The sequence below is a fragment of the Triturus cristatus genome, chromosome 11 (genome assembly GCF_964204655.1).
Source record: "Triturus cristatus chromosome 11, aTriCri1.1, whole genome shotgun sequence".
In the NCBI taxonomy this organism is placed as follows: domain Eukaryota; kingdom Metazoa; phylum Chordata; class Amphibia; order Caudata; family Salamandridae; genus Triturus; species Triturus cristatus.
Genome location: NC_140594.1, coordinates 249067159 through 249086500, shown reverse-complemented (window position 1 = coordinate 249086500; position 19342 = coordinate 249067159).

Sequence of the window (19342 nt, the reverse complement as noted above, 5' to 3'; positions counted from 1 at the left end):
TCATACTGTAATCATGAACATCTCTTTCCTCATTTCCTAATTCCTCTCCTTCTAACTCAGGTAGGCCGTCAAAACCTTTCCTACCCTCTGCTCCTAGATTACGAAGTGAAATATGTTGTCTCCTTCTAGCTGAAAACCCACTTCCACCTATAGCAATGAGATAAGTCTCAAAAACCTTCCTCCAATTTTTCCATGGTACCACTAATTCTCCTGCATCTGAAAGGAAAGGATAAGGTTGATTCATGCTAGCTGCTGCCATATTTTCCTTGTGATATTAAGCAAGACCTTGCCTGAAACAGATCCTGTAATTAAATGTTAATAGCCTAAAATACTTATAATTTGAGCAATTCACCTTCCTGCAACTAAAAGAAAGTCAGTTCCTGAAAGGAAAAACAAATGTGCATGCTCGTGAAAGGTAGATTCCAAAACAAATGAGAACACAATTACAAAAAGCCTTAGCTGCACTGTTCCATTTTTCATAAAAGATAACTGATCCTAGAAATGTGGGAAGATATCCGATGGAATCTCCAACTCTTAGATAGAATAACTGTCTGCTGTACTGTTCTTTTGTCTAACAGTCACAATAGTCTAATGAGAAATGAACCAGGAATCGTCGTAGCAGTACAACAAAACACTCCAACAGCAAGAGCTCTTACTGTGGAGATCCTTGAACAGAAAGCACTCACTGCTGTAACGTTTGAACAGTTCCTCAGAGTGAAATGAAACAGAATAAACTAACTTCCTCACGTGTGTGCTGGACTGCTGCAGAGCTTTGTGACAAAATTCTCAACGTTGCAGCACCGGATCCTATTTTAAATGCAGCAGACTCTTCAACTTTCCTTTAATCTCCTCACCGTATAGCCTGATGGCTCCACCTTTCTTATGCGCTGAAGTGACTGATGGAGCGGGTAGTACAACATTTTGTATACCCGCCTATTCTGCATGAATATACCAATTGAATAATCTATTAATTATAATATTATTAAATACGTTTTGCATGTTCATTAATCAACAGTATTAACATTCGAATTATACGTGGGAATTGCATTTTGCATGGCTAAATAACCTTTATGACTAAAATCTGTAGGCATACTAACCGTAGTATATGTAGTAAATAGAATACTGCATGATATATGTTGCTTTTTGTAATGTCCTGTAATGTTGCTCGAGAAGAGGACCAAAGGGGTGAATATAATTGCTTTAAATGTTGCTGTATGCTAGATAAATACAAGCACATAGAGGGATTAGTAAGAGGTTAACATTAGATTCATTATTTCTATGCATTAATTAATCTTTTATGTTTGTTTCGCTTAAGTTTACGGTTGGGCCTAAATACAAAATGGCTGTCGACACAACACGACAAGGTGGCCACTGTCCCACAAGGCGCGGAGCGAAATACGCAGAAGCGACAAGTGCTACCTACGGCCTCATCATGACATGTAACCCAGTGTACCAGAACAAGGCCACGGTGGGAGAAAGGCCAAAACGAAGGACAATGGACTGTCACAGAAAAACCAGTACGGACTGACTTTACTTGATATTATGACATCATCCTTTGAACTGTACCAAAATCCCAAAAAGACTTCATCAGACGATCTCAACCAGCCAATCACGACCACATTGAAATAACATATTGTATCTCCTTGCTTTGATTTTATTATAAAAGTGCGCGTTAGTATAGAGAGAGAGAGGCGGAGTTATTCTTGATGACAACGACGAGGACACTACGCGGACGCTACTTATTGATGCGACTTAGGGCAACTGCTACAAGGGTCTGGATGCTGCCCAATGTTTGCGAACTTTAATTAAGATCCACGGGCACCGACTGATGCTTGCACGATGCTGGTCCCTTGCAGATCTATGGGACTGTAGCGTGCTGAGCAAAGACCTTTGAGTTTTGACGTTCTATTTAGAGGACTCCAGCTAGCCAGATTAGGTAAATATGACGCTCTGCGATTCACAGGAAAATTTGATATAAACTTTCCAAATGCGGAATTAACTTTTATGAAAATTTTAGATAAACAGATATTGATTAACAAGAACGTGTTTGTGGATTATGGAGTATGGTAAGATCAAATCTTGAAATGTGTTTTAGCTGGTTCTAAATCACCATCAACCAATCCAACTATTTGGTCCATCGACCACGTGGGAGGAGTGCCTTGATGTTTAGGTTTGAGATCTGTAGGCAAAAAGGTATCAATATAGATTTGTAACATAAATTTTCTTCCAATAGGTTATAAGGTATTTTCTCCTACATGTCCAGCGCTTGAACCATTAATCCCTCCTGAGTGTACAGACCAGTGTAGAGTGATGTGTGGATGTTGGTGTTATGGGCCCCACCAAATGACTGCATGTGCAAATGTGTTAGTGTGATGCTGGGTCTGTGACGAAAGGAGAATATAGGTACAGGTCTTGCCCCTTTTCTTTTCTTTCCCTGTCACCTGGGTTTTCTACGCTGCATCATGACGATGTGTTTCCTCGTTACAGCTCACAACCGAAAAGCCAGCGAGCTGGTAATAATTATTTCTTCCTCCCATACAACGCATGAGCAGTATTCAGACACCACATGATCATATTCAGCGTACGGCAGTGAGTATGTGAAGGGAAAGTCAGTCACAGTACCCCGCTATCCACGCCAAATAAATCTGCCTGATCCAGCATATACTCAAAAGATTAAGGCAGGTAAGCTTTCTAATTTTTCAGAGACATAAATAATATTTACTAGCGCAAGTACGCTTCACCTCATTAGTCGTGTTCTCCTTGAAAATTCCTTCAAATCTTGTGGGTAACGTCTGGAGGGAATATCGGTATGTTGTCCTCCGCCCAACAACTCATCGCCAGTAAAATAACTCCAAATACACACTGGATACGATGAGGAACTTTATTAGCAAGGGTGATACAACCGACATCCATAACCCAGTGTGGGAATGACAGTTTGTGCAGGGAGTGCAGCTTAGAACTCTCATAACGTTCTAGGAACGTTCTACACGGAAAGGGGTGAAGGAAAAAACCAAGGTAAGAGAAAGGAAAGGAATAGGATACAACAGACACCTCCTCCAGGTTTGCAGGGATGCCCTTCCACTATGGAAAGAGATTCCATTAAACCAACTAATTCAAATGCGTCACTGGGAAGTGCTAGGAGGTGCTTAAAGGACGGCGTAGGCTCCCGCAGCGCGGGTCCCATTAAACCTACTACTTCACGCCATACGCTACCTGTTTGTTAGCTGCCTCCACGGTCCAGGAGAGACTGCAATGCCGCAGGGTTTTTCGTCACCGCTGTCCCAGGCTACTCAGAGGATAAAACTAAAATCCCCAGCATACCCGGTGTGGCGCAAGATCGTCTGCATTACTGGGAAGCGCCATGAGGTGCTTAAAGGACGGCATGGGCTCCCGCAGCACGGGTCTCATTAAAGCTCCTACTTCATGCCATACGCTGCCTGTTTGTTAGCTGCCTCCATGGTCAAGGAGGGATCGCAATGCCGCAGTGTTTTCGCCACTGCTGTCCTAGGCTACTCAGAGGAAAAAAATACAATCCTCAGCATACCCGGTGTGGTGCACGATCACCTACATCACTGGGAAGTGCCAGGAGCTGCTTAAAGGATGGCGCGGGTCCCATTAAACCTACTACTTCACGCCATAAGCTGCCTGTTTGTTAGCTGCCTTCACGGTCCAGGAGATACCGCAACGCTGCAGTGTTTTCGCCACCGCTGTCCCAGGCTACTCAGAGGATAAAACTACAATCCCCAGCATACACGGTGCGGCGCACGATTATCTGCGTCACTGGGAAGCGCCAGGAGGTGCTTAAAGGATGGCGTGGGCTCCCGCAGCGTGGGTCTCATTAAACCTACTACTTCATGCCATACGCTGCCTGTTTGTTAGCTACCTCCACGGTCCAGGAGAGACCGCAATGCCGCAGTGTTTTCGCCACCGCTGTCCCAGGCTACTCAGAGGATAAAACTACAGTACCCAGCATACCCGGTGTGGCGCACGATCATCTGTGTCACTGGGAAGTGCCAGGAGGTGCTTAAAGGACGGCACGGGCTCCCGCAGCACAAATCCCATTAAACCTACTACTTCACGCCAAACGCTGCCAGTTTGTTAGCTGCCTCCACGGTCCAGGAGAGAGCGCAACTCCGCAGTGTTTTCGCCACCGCTGTACCAGGCTACTCAGAGGATAAAACTACAATCCCCAGCATACCCGGTGTGGCGCCCGATCATCTGCGTCACTGGGAAGCGCCAGGAGGTGCTTAAAGGATGGTGCAGGCTCCCACAATGCAGGAGAAGCGCGGGCTGGCCCGGCTGCATCCAGGAAAAGCCCGGGCCCAAGGGTGGGCCTGGCGGAACCCGTCAGAGACTTGAGGAGACTGGGCTGGGCCCCTCCCCTTAGACCTGCACCATAAGAAGGTACAGTGGATGGTTCCCTTATTTCATATATCACCTCCAAGATATTTAAGCCATTAGCATCGTCCCTTTATTCGCTATATACCTGCCATAGTGAGATAATACTACGATGAACAAGGAAGAGGGGAAGGGGAAGGGCGTGCAGCTGGGTGGGATCATTGTGGGGACACTTATTCAATTTTTGATTAGGTCTACCTCCTTACTTGAACACGAGATAGTGAGGACAGAATGACGTCTATCTCTGGAGCCTTTCTCTAATAAAAGATCTTTGTTGAGGGGTATGGCTCCCCTTTCCACTCAGGACTGCGGACTTAGCACTGACCAAGTGCTCGAAATGGCATCAGATGCAGTCTCTGAGTCAGTCCCTGATATACTCACTGGTCCGACACCCTGTTAGTATGTGTGCGAAGTAGAGCCAATTCGCACCATTCAAAGAGCTGCAACTAGGGCATCAGGATTGTCTAAAACCTCATGCTTGGGACTAACTCCTGACCACGTTGTGAAGAGGAAGAGGGAGAGAGGCCCGCAGAGACCTAAACCTGCAAAATCTGCAAGGCAGTTTATAAGAGGGGGATGACACAGCCGACCATGGTTCAAGAGTCCAAAGTTTTGTGTAAATATCAAACACCAACATTCCCCAAGCATCCTGCCTGGCTATAGACGAAGTCTTGTGGCCGAGGTTGGAAACCCTGGTCTCTACTATGCTAAACCCCATTATATCGAGACTGGCCCAGGTTGAAGAGAAGGTAAATGTTTTTGAATCACAGGCTAAGTTAAACTTTTGTACTACAGAGGCATTACTAATCAAAATCAGGCCCTCTCCACCGTCTAATGTAAATGCCCAGATTACTGCAGTCATTACCCAAGAGACAAGTAAATGGGCACTCATTGAGAAACCATCTGTAACTACAAGGACGAAATCCGTACCCCAAACCATGACATTTCCCTCAAACATCAATTCAGCCAAGTCTATGGATGAAACTAATAACATAGCTGAAACATCCGGTGAATTTTCCCAAATTTTCACGGGTCCAACCGATGCCAAAAAACTAAATAAAGTGACTGATGTAAATAATCTATCATTGGCCAATACTGACTGCGTTACTACTGAGCAGAGTACAATATCTTTGGGGCAGGGAAGCTCAGGAGTTAACAGGAAGTTTGAAAGATCGATCTGAGGCACACTAAAGACTGATACTCAGACTTCAACTCTCCATCTACCACCAGCAGCTGCCCCCTTGGTGGTGGTAATGGGAAATGTGCCATTATTGCGGGAGGGTCAGGCTGAGTCCACAGATCAACTAATGACTAAAGCTATGCATCGGCTGGACCAAAAGTTGAGGGGGGCAGGGGTATGGGATGGGAACCTACAAAGTCAATTGATTATTGCTAGGAGAGTAACTTGGATAGGGCCTACAAGAAAAGAAAAGGGGGGGCACTGTATGGTCTTAAATTTTAATAACGGTTTTAAAGTCAAATTTCTTCTGGATATTTTGGGTACCGACCTAGACAGGAATCCTAATAATATTACGGTGGTACCACTGTTTTTTTTTTATAGACCTCCAACAATTACCAGAGACCCATCAACAACGTTTGATGTTGGAGAGACAGACCTGGGCGTCCTCAAGAAGTTTACCCAGGGTATTTAATCTAAGATGTGAAAATAGATTTGCCCCCTCTCTGACTTGGAAGCCTGCGACTGACTACAGCCAGCACAATTGAATCACATTTAGAGCAGCATAAGCCAGTCACTAACACCTTTGGTTATTGGGGATGGTCCACAGGCAGTACCATCAACTCAACTAGAGAGTAGAGGGAATCAGTCTTTTCCGGTCTTTACTATTGGTGATACTTTATTGTTCTCTAACAGACTACAGGGGTCTCAAAATGTGGCACTTAAAGTAGATATTAGGAATATATTGGCAAATGACTTGAAACAGTGTGATAAAAATCGGCCAAATGCACAGCAAAATCATGATTGTTTAGTGTCACCTTCCCCTCAGTTGCCGCTAGGGGTGACCGAAAGTAAAGGGGATGAAATTGAGCGACCCTTTTTCCATGCAGGGAATTGTAAATTATAAACCAGCAGGGTGTTCCAGTAAGCCAATTATTAGCAATTGCATCATGGAACATTGCTGGTTTACATTCCAAGATTGCATCCTCAGATTGGTCATCTTTCATAGAGGGCCCTGATATCTGGGTTTTCCAGGAAACTTGGACACAGAATCCCATTTTTCGCCCAGGATTCCTGAACTTTGCATAACCCGCTATTGCTAGTCACCCTTGGGTGGGACTCACTATCTGGGTAAGGCAACACCCAGGATATAGGGTTGAAGAGATAACAACAGATAGCCCTGATATCTTGGCAATACAATCGAAAATTGAGAGTGACCATAACCCCTTATTGCTAACTCTACAGTTAAGGGGTTTGGGTAACCAGGCAGAGCAGACTGAGATAGTGACTGCAGATGTAATTCTGACCAAAAACATGCGAAGGGTAATATGGGCAACATTATTGGGAAATGATTATTACTTAGAGCAGATGAGGATTGCAGTGGAAAACACACTATTAGCTATTTCAGCATTAGACCCCACGGTAGACAGCAATAATGCGATCATAAAGACGCATGAAGAGCTTTTTGCTAAGCTCAAAAGTTTGTTCATTAAGATTAAAAAACCTAGCAGCCGAGTTCCTAAAAAATCAGCCAAGTGGTATAATAAGGACTGTAGAGCTGCGTATAGGCATTTCAGGCTATATGGGGGAAAACAATAGAGGAGGCTAAAACTGCACGGACTGCGTATAAAAAAGCCCAATACGTAGCAAAAAAGGAGTTTGACTAATTATGATGGAATGAACTATTGCAGGTACTGAGAAAAACATGCCGAAATTCTGGCAGATAGTAATGGGGAAGTGGTGAAATTATGCAAACCCCGGTTAATAACGTAGTACCAGAGCAGTGGGTTTCTTATTTCCAGGCACAATTTTCTGGGCCACCAGATAACTCCAATACAAATTTTGAACTAGTCCCAGAGACAAAGCTATTCTTTGAGATCAGGGAAGTTGAAATTGCAATCCAAACCGGAAGGGCACCCGGCCCGGATTGTATTCCGGACGATTTATTTCGATACGATAATGCCAAATGGCTTACATACATCCATATATTAGCAAATGCTGTAGCCAGAGGGGCTCCTATCCCTGATTCTTGGCGTGGCGCCCAAATTATACCGATTAATAAAAAAGGGGACCCCACCTGTCCAAGAAATTATAGGCCAATAAGTTTAATAGATACGATGTAAAAGATCTTGGCCAGGCTCGTGCTGAGCCGAATAAATACGTGGATGGGTGAATGTGACATTCTATCAACACTACAAGCTGGCTTTCGCTCCCATGTTAGCACCATAGATCAAGTCTTTAGATTAATGATGATCTATTGGAGCACTGTAACCATGGCTGGGGGAACCTTATACGCAGCCTTTATAGATTTAAAATCTGCATTTGATTTAGTCCCCCAAAACAAACTATGGGAATCTCTAAAGGAAGCAGGAATGCCTCCAGAACTTCTTTTCTTGATTGTTAAATTGCATGAGTCCAACTATGCTCAGGTTCACTGGGGATCTCAAGGAAAGGTTACAGAACGGATTCCAGTAAGCAAAGGGGTACGACAAAGGTGTGTTTTGACACCTACCCTTTTTTTGCTATTTATTAATAGGGTTGTTACCTATTTTTTAACACATCCAACAGATGCACCCTTACTTGCTGGCATAAAGGTACCACTACTAATAATTGCGGACGATACCTTAATTCTGTCTAAGACAAACAGGTCTGCAACGTGCCCTGGATAGATTTACGGTCTTCTGCAAAGACCATGATTTAGTGGTTAACATAGATACAACGAAATTCATGGTTTTACATAGACATAAATCAGTGAAAGGGAGAGTAGTAATGGATAATGTCTTACTGGAACAAACTGACAACTTTACATATCTGGGAGTTACCCTGGGAAAAAGGTTAAATTGTAAACCCCAGATTGACCTATTGGCTTTAAGGCATTCCCCAAATTGCAGGTGTCCTTTTAAAAGAGCACCGGCTCTCATATACTAAGCCGGTAGGCCCTACAATAACGATCTATAATGCAAAGATTAGGGCATCCATATTGTATGGTGCCGAACTATGGGGCTTTGAAAATGTAACATCGCTAGCTATTGCCCAAAATAAGTTTATGAGATCGTTGACAGGTCTCCAACAATCAACGCCACTCAAACCCCTCTTCTTAGATCTGGGTTGTACAGCATTGGAGGAGTTAGCTCCCTATAGGCCCATAGAGTACTGGAGAAGGCTCTGGACTACGCCGTAGCTGCTACCATATGCTAATGCATTGAAATATGTAAAATAAATTGATCTGTCAGGGAAAATTAAATGGCTACAAAAGATAAAGGGCACGCTGACCGATATGGGGTTTAGCCATCTGTGGGAGGATCCAGAGGGTAGTATGCTTCCACCCAAAAAAAGATTACAAGGAAGCTTATTGGAATATGGTGAATATTAAGTCGTTGTCACTCATACAAAACACCTCCCTTACCGGTATTTTTCTGGTGCATAAATTTGAAGCAAGATTTGAAGCATATTGGAACTTCATTACGAGACCATGTGATAGGAAATTGTTCCATTAACTCAGAGTAGGCTCACTACCCATAAAATCTTTCACGATAAAATGGCAAAATAAAAAAGACATTAAATGCCCTTCATGCCATTTGATGGATGAGTCTATAATGCACATATTGTTTGTATGCTCTACATATAAACGACCCAGAAACAAATGGTTAAAGTCGATCTGCTCCAATCTAGGCACAAGGTCAAGTTTAATTGCTTTCCACATTTTGAAAACACATTTGCAGGAAGACATTGTTATATCATTGGCTAAGCTCTTGAGCTGGATGTGGGACATTCGTAGAAATATTATGAATAAACCAGGTACTGCGAATGTAAACCCACTCTGTAATAACTAAGGGATTATGCTCTCTATAAATTAGGGAGGTCTGGAGCCGAACTTAACTTGAGACTCACTGGCACTTTAGGTCTAATCCATCTAGTTGCTGAGATTTTGAAAAATATTCATATCTAAGGCTGTTACCATACATTAGGTATTATCAGTGCTATATCATGAAATGACAAATGTTTTAAAAAAAATAATCTTAAAATAGTCTTTTAGTATCTTAATATTTTTTAATTTTTTAATTTTATTCTTGTATTATCTGTATAATCAAAACATGCAATCAGTGTTGATTAATGATTAATATTTTGTATCTTATTATGTCTTTAGTGATTGAAATTATCAAAATAAAGACTACTTGGAAAGAGATTTACTTTTGAACTTTACAGACGCAAATCTCCCACCTTTCCATGGTGAAGTGGTACGAGAGTTTAGTGTTTAATACACAATCACTTACATTTGTGGCTGTTCACACATTCCTGGTGCATTTCTACCTTGGAATGCTAACCCCCATTTCGCAGGAGTCGATTTACTCACAAGGAAGCCTCTGTGTGAGTAAATCCAATTATGAGCGAAAACCCAACTGTCATGATATAGAATAGCGGTATTCCATTTGCTAATAAGGTAAATCGCACGCCAAGAAAAGTTAACACAGAAATGCACTCACACACACCCATAATTTACTGAATGTGTCCCTACGTCTTTTTTGGGAAGATTGTGCTGTAAAATAAATTTGCTCTTTGGAGAGAGAAGAGGGCCCTCACAACTCCTTCTACCCAAGCAGTGGAAGAAAAGGGATAGTTGCCTTGTCTACCACAGTGCAGGAGTTTGATACAGCTTTTTGCAGTCCATTTTAATAGTTCGTCGTTGACAATGCTATTGATGTATATGGTTTTCAGACAATTTTCATGAATAGCAAGCAGGTGTCATGTGCTTTTGGTGCGTCTAAAGTCCAATGTCATAAAATGTCAAAAAATATCTTAACAAGATCTAATTGGAGTAATTTAAAACTGGATGATTTACAATTGTATATGAGAGAAGCAGTTACTTTGGACTGAATGACGACTTTATCACCGAGGATACCTTATTTGTCTATTACTTGTCTATTACTTTCTTGTCTATTACTGAACGACGGCTGCATGTAAGAATATAGTCCATATTATTAAAAACATACAAGAGTAGTTACTAATGGAATATCAGTGTTTCAAGGAAGCCACCATTATGGAATCGACAAAATGTTGGAAAGAATCTGTTGCTATCATTCGTAATGAACTGTTTGTGCAATAAGAATATACGGCAAACTGTGCCCACAGTTTGCAATTTCACATCAAACTTCATGCATTGACAGACTTTGACATAACATCTATGCCATGTAGGCATAAACAATACATATTTTATGAGCACAATCATCATATATTGTACCTATATTTGCTAAATTACCATCTGTCACACTACCATTAGATTCAGTGTTTTTATCTAATTCTGCTCTGGAAGCGAGGAGCTGTAGGGCGCTGTGCTGCCAGGCTGCTGAGAGCTGCCATTGCCAAGGAAACCGGTCCCCTGGCATTTCTTATGTTCAACATATTCATCTCACTTCGTATTTACTGTCTTCACTATTTGTTCTTCATCCCTATTAAATGCGCCTCGTGGTGGAGGTGAAATTTGAAATATTGAGAGCATAGGAAATGATTTTCACTATTAGAAGTGTCTTTTAATTTAACACATAGTGGCAAATGTACATTGAGGTTTCCAGCACCTCAGAGCGAGGTTCAGGCATCATGTTGATGTAATGGTTGAGAAAAAACTACTGTGTTTGAAAATTAGGGAAATTGTGCATCATACCGCTATTTTCTGCATTCAAGGTGCAGTTACCTGTGGCTTGAAAGCAAAAATGTTGCTGTGGGGGACTGCTGAGGGCAATAGGGATATTTCTATCGGTGGACAGTCAGAACCATTGCTTGCTCTGAAACCTCCAATCCAGTGGCAGCACAGAACGCCTACACACCACACGCTTACCCCATGTATGGTCCCTGCCCTCAGGCTGCAAGGCTTCTACCCACCATTTCTCTGTTCGTGGTTGTCACCATCACTGACCCTGAAGGTATTGGCGAATGTAGAATTCTCGTTCTTCATGTCCTGCTTGACGATCATCCACACAGCGTCTTCCTGAACTACAGGGACATATTAAAAAGTATGCACAACCTGAGGAACAATACGTCACGAACTTTTGTCCCTGGCCTGGGAATAACATGCACACCCACATTCACCAGGTACAAATTGGCATGCCCTGTTCCAATTCTAAGTTGTAATATGCTCTGATGTACGACATCTTTTCACAGAGTAATGTCAGATGCAGGGCTGGGTGTGAGAGACAGATGGAATGTGGGGTGCCATGCCATAAAACAGCAAATCATTCTAATAATATAGTTATAGAGCTCGCTGTAGAGGGCAATACCAGCTACTAGACACCCTCTCCATAGTTCAGCTCGGACCTACAACTGGGGGATCTATAAGGCTATTAGAAATGACCACCTCCAGAGGGTGGAATGTCCCACTTTCAAAAGTAGCAACTAAGGGAAAAGCTTCAGAGCTTTTCATGGCTCTTGCTCTGTGAGCCTGGCAGCTGCTGCAATCCGCACAGGGCCAGCGCAGTAACTACAAAGATCAAACATGCATCATTAGAACGATGCAGCATTTTGCAAAATGGCAGACCCCAGTCTGTAAAGATGACAATTTTAGACTGAAATATCAACGTATATTCTTAATAGATGATTTCGAGTGCAAATCCACAATGTGATTTGAGACTTATGAACACTAATCTGCACATACATATGTCATATGTGAGCATGTGACTCAATCATTGTGACTGGATAAATATATGTGTGTGCTTTTGTATATCCCCGTGGATCTTTTTTTGTTTTGAAGATACAAATATCTAATGCAAGTCTTGTGCACTTTATGTATGAGACAGTGTAGCAGCTCAATTATTAAAATTGTTTTGTTGTTTCTGATTCGGAGGTGCTTCACACTTCGTCCAGACTTGAATGGTTTTCCAGAGAGGGAAGCTTCAAAGGCTTTGCCACCTATGAAGTTTAGCCCAGGCCTCCCCAGATAGTGGAGATGCGAAAGCCCCTGTCCTGCTCCATATTTGGAGGGAGGATAGGAGGGAATATTAGTTAGATGAGGAGAACGGTCCATATTCAAACAGCATCACCCCTAAGGAGTGGCAATCAATGTGACCCACTCTCCTGAAAATCCACCATCATGACATGGTGGAGAAATAACCTATCAGGGTAGTGCCCCTTCCCACAGGAAGTGGATACTTAGAGGATATAGGCAACCTAAAGGCAGTTAGCCCATTAGCTACTAACTGGCTCCCACTGTAATGCCCCTACATTCAGTATTTAGTGACATCCCTAGACCTTGAACCTAGATTCGACAGACAAGAAGAAGAAAAGGAGAAAGAAGACGAGCTGCTTGAGAATTGAGCCATGCAGCAGAAGAAAATTGGTGCCAAACATTGCCTACCGATCCTGGTACTCAGCAATCGTGATGTGCCATGTCGTCCTGAACCTGTGAAAACTCCAGGAACATTAAGTCCCCCTGTAAGGTGCGTCTCCAAGTGGCCCCTTCTCGTAGCGCACCAGCTACCATCACAATCAATCAATCAATCAGTGAATTGTAAGCGCGTTACTCACCCGTGAGGGTCTCAAGGCGCTGAGGGGATAAGGGGTACGCCTCTCTGTTCAGCCGAAGAGCCAGGTCTTGAGGGTCTTCCTGAAGGTGTTCAGGGAGGGGGTGCGTCTGATGTCTGCCGGTAGCAAATTCCAGGTCTTGGCTGCGATTTGGAAGAACGATCTTCCGCCTGATCTAGCTCTCTGGATGTGCGGGGTTTCAGCCAGTGTGACGTTGGATGATCTCAGGTTTCTTTTGGGTTAGTGGAAGTTTATTCTGTTGTTGAGGTATTTGGGTCACCTTCAGGATTCTGCTCCTGCTTCTGAACTTCTGCTGTTGGAACATTTGACCTGGTCCTGTTATCGACCTGCAACGAGAGGGTGAACTCTATGAAAGTATTGCCTGTTTTTTTATGCATTTTTACACTATTTTCCCATTCACTTAATTATGTATTTAATTGACTGTAATTGCGCATAAAAGTTATATATTTTCTGAACTATGAAAAATCATAACTTCTAAAATACTTTATGTAAATCAAAGTTTGAGTTTGAAAAATTTATAAAAATCAAGACTATTTTTGTATATTGGTCTCAGATTCATGCTTGAGTGTGTGGCTCATTTATTGCATCTGTGAGTACAACAAAAGCTTAACACAACCCTCAGATAAACCTTGCTGCTCGCCCACACTACCACAAAAGAGAGTTAGTATTATCTGCTTTTGCCTCTATCTGTCGTTTGGGGATCTCTCACATTCTCAACATAGTGTAGTTCATTTTAGTATGATGTACAGAGGCGGAATCCTACAACTTCTAAAATACTTACTGTAAATCAAAGTTTTTTGTCTTAAAAATTATATAAAAATCAATACGATATTTGTAAATTGGTCTTGGATTTATTCTTGCGTGTGTCTCATTTATTGCCTCTGTGAGTACAAAAAATTCTTAGCGCTACCTTCTGATAAGCCTAACTGCTCACCAACACTACCATAAAAAGAGCATTCAAATGATCTACTTTAACCTCTGTATACCATTTGGGTATCCACTGGACTCTCTGAACAGTGTACTTTGTTTCAGTACAGAATATAGAGAGCCAGCTTCCTACATGAGCTAACTATAACTTACACTCCCACAATGCACTGCTTATGACCTCAGACATTACATCACTCATGATATGGTCAGTGACATAACTGATGTCATCCCACATAACATCACTGTTGACATCACTAATGACATCATCTACAGAACCACTCACACACCCACTCACACCCCATGGAACATCTCATACATCCACTCACACATCCACACAGCCACTCACATACCCATTCACAAACCCATACAAATACTCATGCATCTCACCCACTCATGCAAAGAGCCACTCGTACAGGCACTCTCATGACAAGTCACTGGCCCATACAGATACCCACACATCCACTCACTTACTCATTCAAATACCAACATATGTTCTCAGTAACCTAAACAGTCACCGAGATAACCACACAGTCTCCATTGAGCTTGTCTTATGCTCACTTTCTAACCTACACAGGCACTCACACACCCACTCACTCACACATACATCCACACCTACATACTCCCTCACCCACACAACCACTCACCCACCCATTCATGAACTCATATAGTGACTCTTCTACCCTGACCGTCACCCATACTAATACTCATGCACCTGCTCAATCATCCATATTGTCACTCATGCACTCTCTCATTCACCATTTACAGCCACTTACACACCCACTCATTCATCCATACAGCCACTCAAGCACACTCTTATTCACAATTTACAGCCACTTACACACCCAATCACCCACCCATACAGTAACTCACACAGCCACACAATTGCTCATACAGCCACTGATAAAGCCACTTGCTCACCCATACAAAACCTCACACAACCACACCCTCATCCACACAGTCTTTCACATACCCTCTCAGTCAATGCAGCTACACACATACCTACTCACACACAGAGATACACAGTTAAACAGACACTCACATAATCTATGTGTAAATAGAAAAACTCATTAATAGTAAACAAATAAATTAATTTAAATTGTGTAATACCTTTGTATATATCACACTCATAACCTTTTAGTAAACACTGACACTAACCAGATGATGTCATCAGTGATTTACTCAATGATGTCATTTGGGATGTAATCAATGATTTCACTGACCATGTTGGACTTGGCCCTTCTGGCAGGTTCACCCCTGAACTTTTTGCTTTTATTGGTGACCTGGTGGTAGTGATTTTTGGTTTCTGCGCACTTTCCCTGTGTCCCAGAGTAAAGTGCGTGCGCACTCTGAGTGCATGTGGTGAGATAGGCCTGCCCTCCCATAGGAATGCATGGGGAATGTATGTGTCCCTGGTAGTTCCTGATGCGTGGGGTGTGCAGGGTCGAGTCGGGTATGTGCGGACTCGTGTGATCAAATGCTGCGCGATGATGTGTGCGGCGTGCATGTAGCTAGTGTGGAAGTGCCACTTCTAGACGCTGGCATAAATGTGCAGTGACTGCCTGTCGCGTGATTGGCTGGCTGAGGTCATGTGACGGGCTGGGGAATCCCCAGAGTCAGGAGGAGTCACCCAGTGGTGAATAGGGAGATTAGCATGCTGATGGCTGGGGAGGAGTGCACCTTGGACCTGAATAGGGCAGGGCTTTCCCCACACAATGCTGGCTCCACCCCCTGTGGTGCGACTGATGACCCTAGCCCTGCCAGTGAATAGAGTGAGGGGCTGAGCACATCAAGGGTGCTCCCCAACCAGCTGCGACTGGTTTTCCCCCTCACCCTGAACCCAGAACAAAGGGAAAAGGTGTATAAAAATGGGGCTGCGTCCCCACAGAGTTGTTCTCTTCCAGGATCCTGCCTGAGGGGGCTGCTGCTGTTGCTGGGCCAGAGGACCGCCACTTGGACTACCTCCCTGCCTGGGGGCCCAGTGAGCTGGCACTGGCCCAGCCTTGCCCCCGTGCCTTGCTGCATAACCAAAGAGAACTTTGCTGGACTTTGTGCTTATTCTCCCCTAAGCGCTGGGAGCACTTTATTTGTATCCCTAAGCGCCTGGGAGCTTTTATTGGCCTTTAGCGCTGAAAGCGCTTTTACTTTGTCCCTTAGCGTTTGGAGCGCGTTATTTCTGGAAGCCGGTGCCCACCCGGCATTTGCGACGTGTAGGCTGTGCTGTTCCTGAAGTCCCCTGGCAGGTGCCCACCCTGCCAGGGACATTGCCGTGGTCATCGGCGGGTGCCCACCCCGCTTAATTAATAATTTCTATAGCGGGTGCCCACCCCGCTTAGTTCTGCCTATTTTTCCCCTTTAATACGAAGGCGGGAGCCCACCCCGCGCTTCGGAGAAAGCCGAGAAAGTCACCGCTGCGGCCCCTGCGAAGACAGGAAGTCAGGCAGTGCTCGTGGTGACGTGGGCGGGGCCTCGTCCCAAAACAGGAAGTCGACGGGAGCCTACCCCGCGCTTCCCAGAAGAGCTCCGGTGAAAGTGAGCCCCACAGCAGAGGCCGGGAGCCTACCCCGCCTGCCTGTGGCTCGGACGCGCAGGAGGAAAACGGTGCGACGCACGCAGGGCTCCGGGTGGTCCGAGAGCCCTGCATACTGAGGAGACCGGCAGCGCGGAAGACGCCACGGGAGTCCCAGGTAAGCGGGACTCCATGTGAGAGTGGTCTCTGCTCCCTGTCCCCCACAGCGGCACCGCAGTTGCGGGCTGCTCCGACGGGGGGGACACTGAAGAGAGCGCCCGTCCGCCCCCGTAGAGGCCGTAGTAGCGGAGAGCGCTAGTAGCGCTCCACCATACAGGGGCAGTTGTTTTGCTAAGAAGAGCGGCCCCGGAAGGCAGTGGGCCGCTCCAACGTGGGCCCCCACTCTTGGATTCAGAGCCTGAAGGCTCCAAGAAGGCACATTGCTCGAGCCCACGAGGCTCCCACGACTGAGCAATTTATTGGCTTAGAGTCCCCCGACCAGGACTCCAACGTCTGGGGGCATTATTCCTCGAGTCCATGACCAGGACTCCAACGACGGGGCACGTTGTTCTTGAGCCACGGAGGCTCTAGGGGGCATTTCGCATAATTTCTCGAGCCTAGAGGGCTCCAACAATACGGGGGCATTATTGTTTTAGAGCCCAGAGAGGCTCCAAGTGCGACAGATTGGGGGTAAAGGCACAGTGGTGCCCACGCTCCTTTTCCCAGTTGCCCAGCACTTAGTGGGCAGCTGCAACGTGTAGGTTGTGCCTTGTGCACCCTGGTTTGCGCAGCCTTCGCAGGCGCGCCCTGACTCTGCTGGACACAGGGTTTCCTAGCCCCAACAAGGCCAGTTGGCCTAGGGACTGCCACAGAGGGTGGCTAATGTGAGTTTTGCGCTATTGTTCCTAACCTGCACCTCTGAATGTGTTTTTATGCGTCATGTGCCTTGTGTTTACACCTCTGAATGTGTTTTTATGCGTCATGTGTAATGTGCTATACCCCTACAGGTATTGTGATACTTAGGTGGTTGTTTTTCTCCTAGTACAGGTGGTGCTAGTGAGGTCCTGGTTCCCTGTGCGATATTTTCCTAAGGTGGTTAGGGTTGCGTAGGTGGTACTTACCCGTTACCAGTAGTTACTGGTTGTGTGCTATATGGGTTATTTTGTGCTACAGTAATTTTATCCTATGTTCTAAGTGCTAAGTTCTAAAACTGCTATTTCCTGACGGTGGTCCCTGTGGCCCTGTCCCCTGTACATATAATCCCTTGTAAAATTCTGCCTGTGCCAGTTGGCACAGTGTAAATTGTGTGAATATTATCTAATGTGTTTTGGTATAATACAAAGGCTATTTTTATATAATACCTTGTGTGGAGTTTCCTTTGTGGTGGGCATAGGGTGTTGTTGCTGGGTGCGCGCGCAAACGCTTTACACATTGCCTTAGAGATAAGCCTGACTGCTCGTGCCAAGCTACCAAGGGGGTGAGCAGGGGTTATCTTTGGCGTGTAACTTCCTTGCCCTGACTAGAGTGGTGGTTTCTGCCTGGCTTTGGCGCAGCCCTAGCCAACCAGAAATCCCATTTCTAACAAACCATGTCATGAATGATGTAATATGCAAAGTCATAACCAGTGCACTGCGGGGGCGTAATTTATAGTTAGTTCAGGTAAATATAACTGCTGAATTTCTATGGTTTTGTATGAGTGAAATAAAAACCTAACTATAACGTCTAAGAATATGTAGATATATATTTTTACCAAGACCACGTTCACACTGCCAAACACTAACGAACGGGTGCATTCCATTCATGTAAGTAGCTGCATGAAATTCGAAATGTCCATCAATTGGAAGCACTCAGCGGGTTCTCAATACTCCATTTTATTCTGTTAAAAAAGGCAGATGCATTTCGACTAGGTGTGGGCGGACAACTCCGTTCCGCCCATGGACTGTGCGGAGATTTGCCCCTTCCGCCTTCCGCGATGTAGGCGGAGAAACAAGGCAAATCTCCGCACACTCGGGAGGAACGGAGTTTGCCTCCCGCCCACCTCCCGCCCGCAGTATTAACACTTTAAAAAGTATTACAAATAACATTTTAAATAACCTTACCTTCTCGGCGGCATCCCCGGAATTCCATCCGTCTCCATCGCGTCTTCTTCTGGGAACTGCACATGCTTGTATTGGTTCCATCTCCGTGCCTTTCTGCGTAGGTCCCTTACGCAAATTACGCCCACCCCTAGTTTCGACAGAAGTGTCTTTATCAGCGTCCATTGAGTGGATTCACTTTGAAGCCCTCGTTGTAGGGCTTCACTCGCTAGCATTGGTTTGCATTACTGTCCAAGAATTCAAACAACGCTTCGTCAGCATGTAATGTTCACCAATCGTGTGAGGGCACCCACAATGTTGTCGACCTGGTAAGTCTTTAGTAGATGTATTATGCCACATTTGGTACAAAGTCCATAATGCATTTCATCTCACTTTTATCCATGCTGACCAGATGGAGCAAACAGTAACCATGAGCAATTCCACTATAAATTATTCCGTTCCCCTCGTTCTGCCACAAAATGCCACATCAGAGGAGGCTGCTGGGATAAAAATTATTTTGCAGGACTACCTTTACCAGAATCAGTCACATGCCACACACTTGGAAGCGAATTCAGTGCTGACATTTTAACCAATCCGCTGGGAATGCAAGATGTTTATTGAATGGGCAATGACAAACCCACTGGGGTAAAATTTATTTTGCAGGACTACCTTTACCTGAATACCTATCAGTCACATGACTCCCACTTTGGGCAGAAATTTCACCAA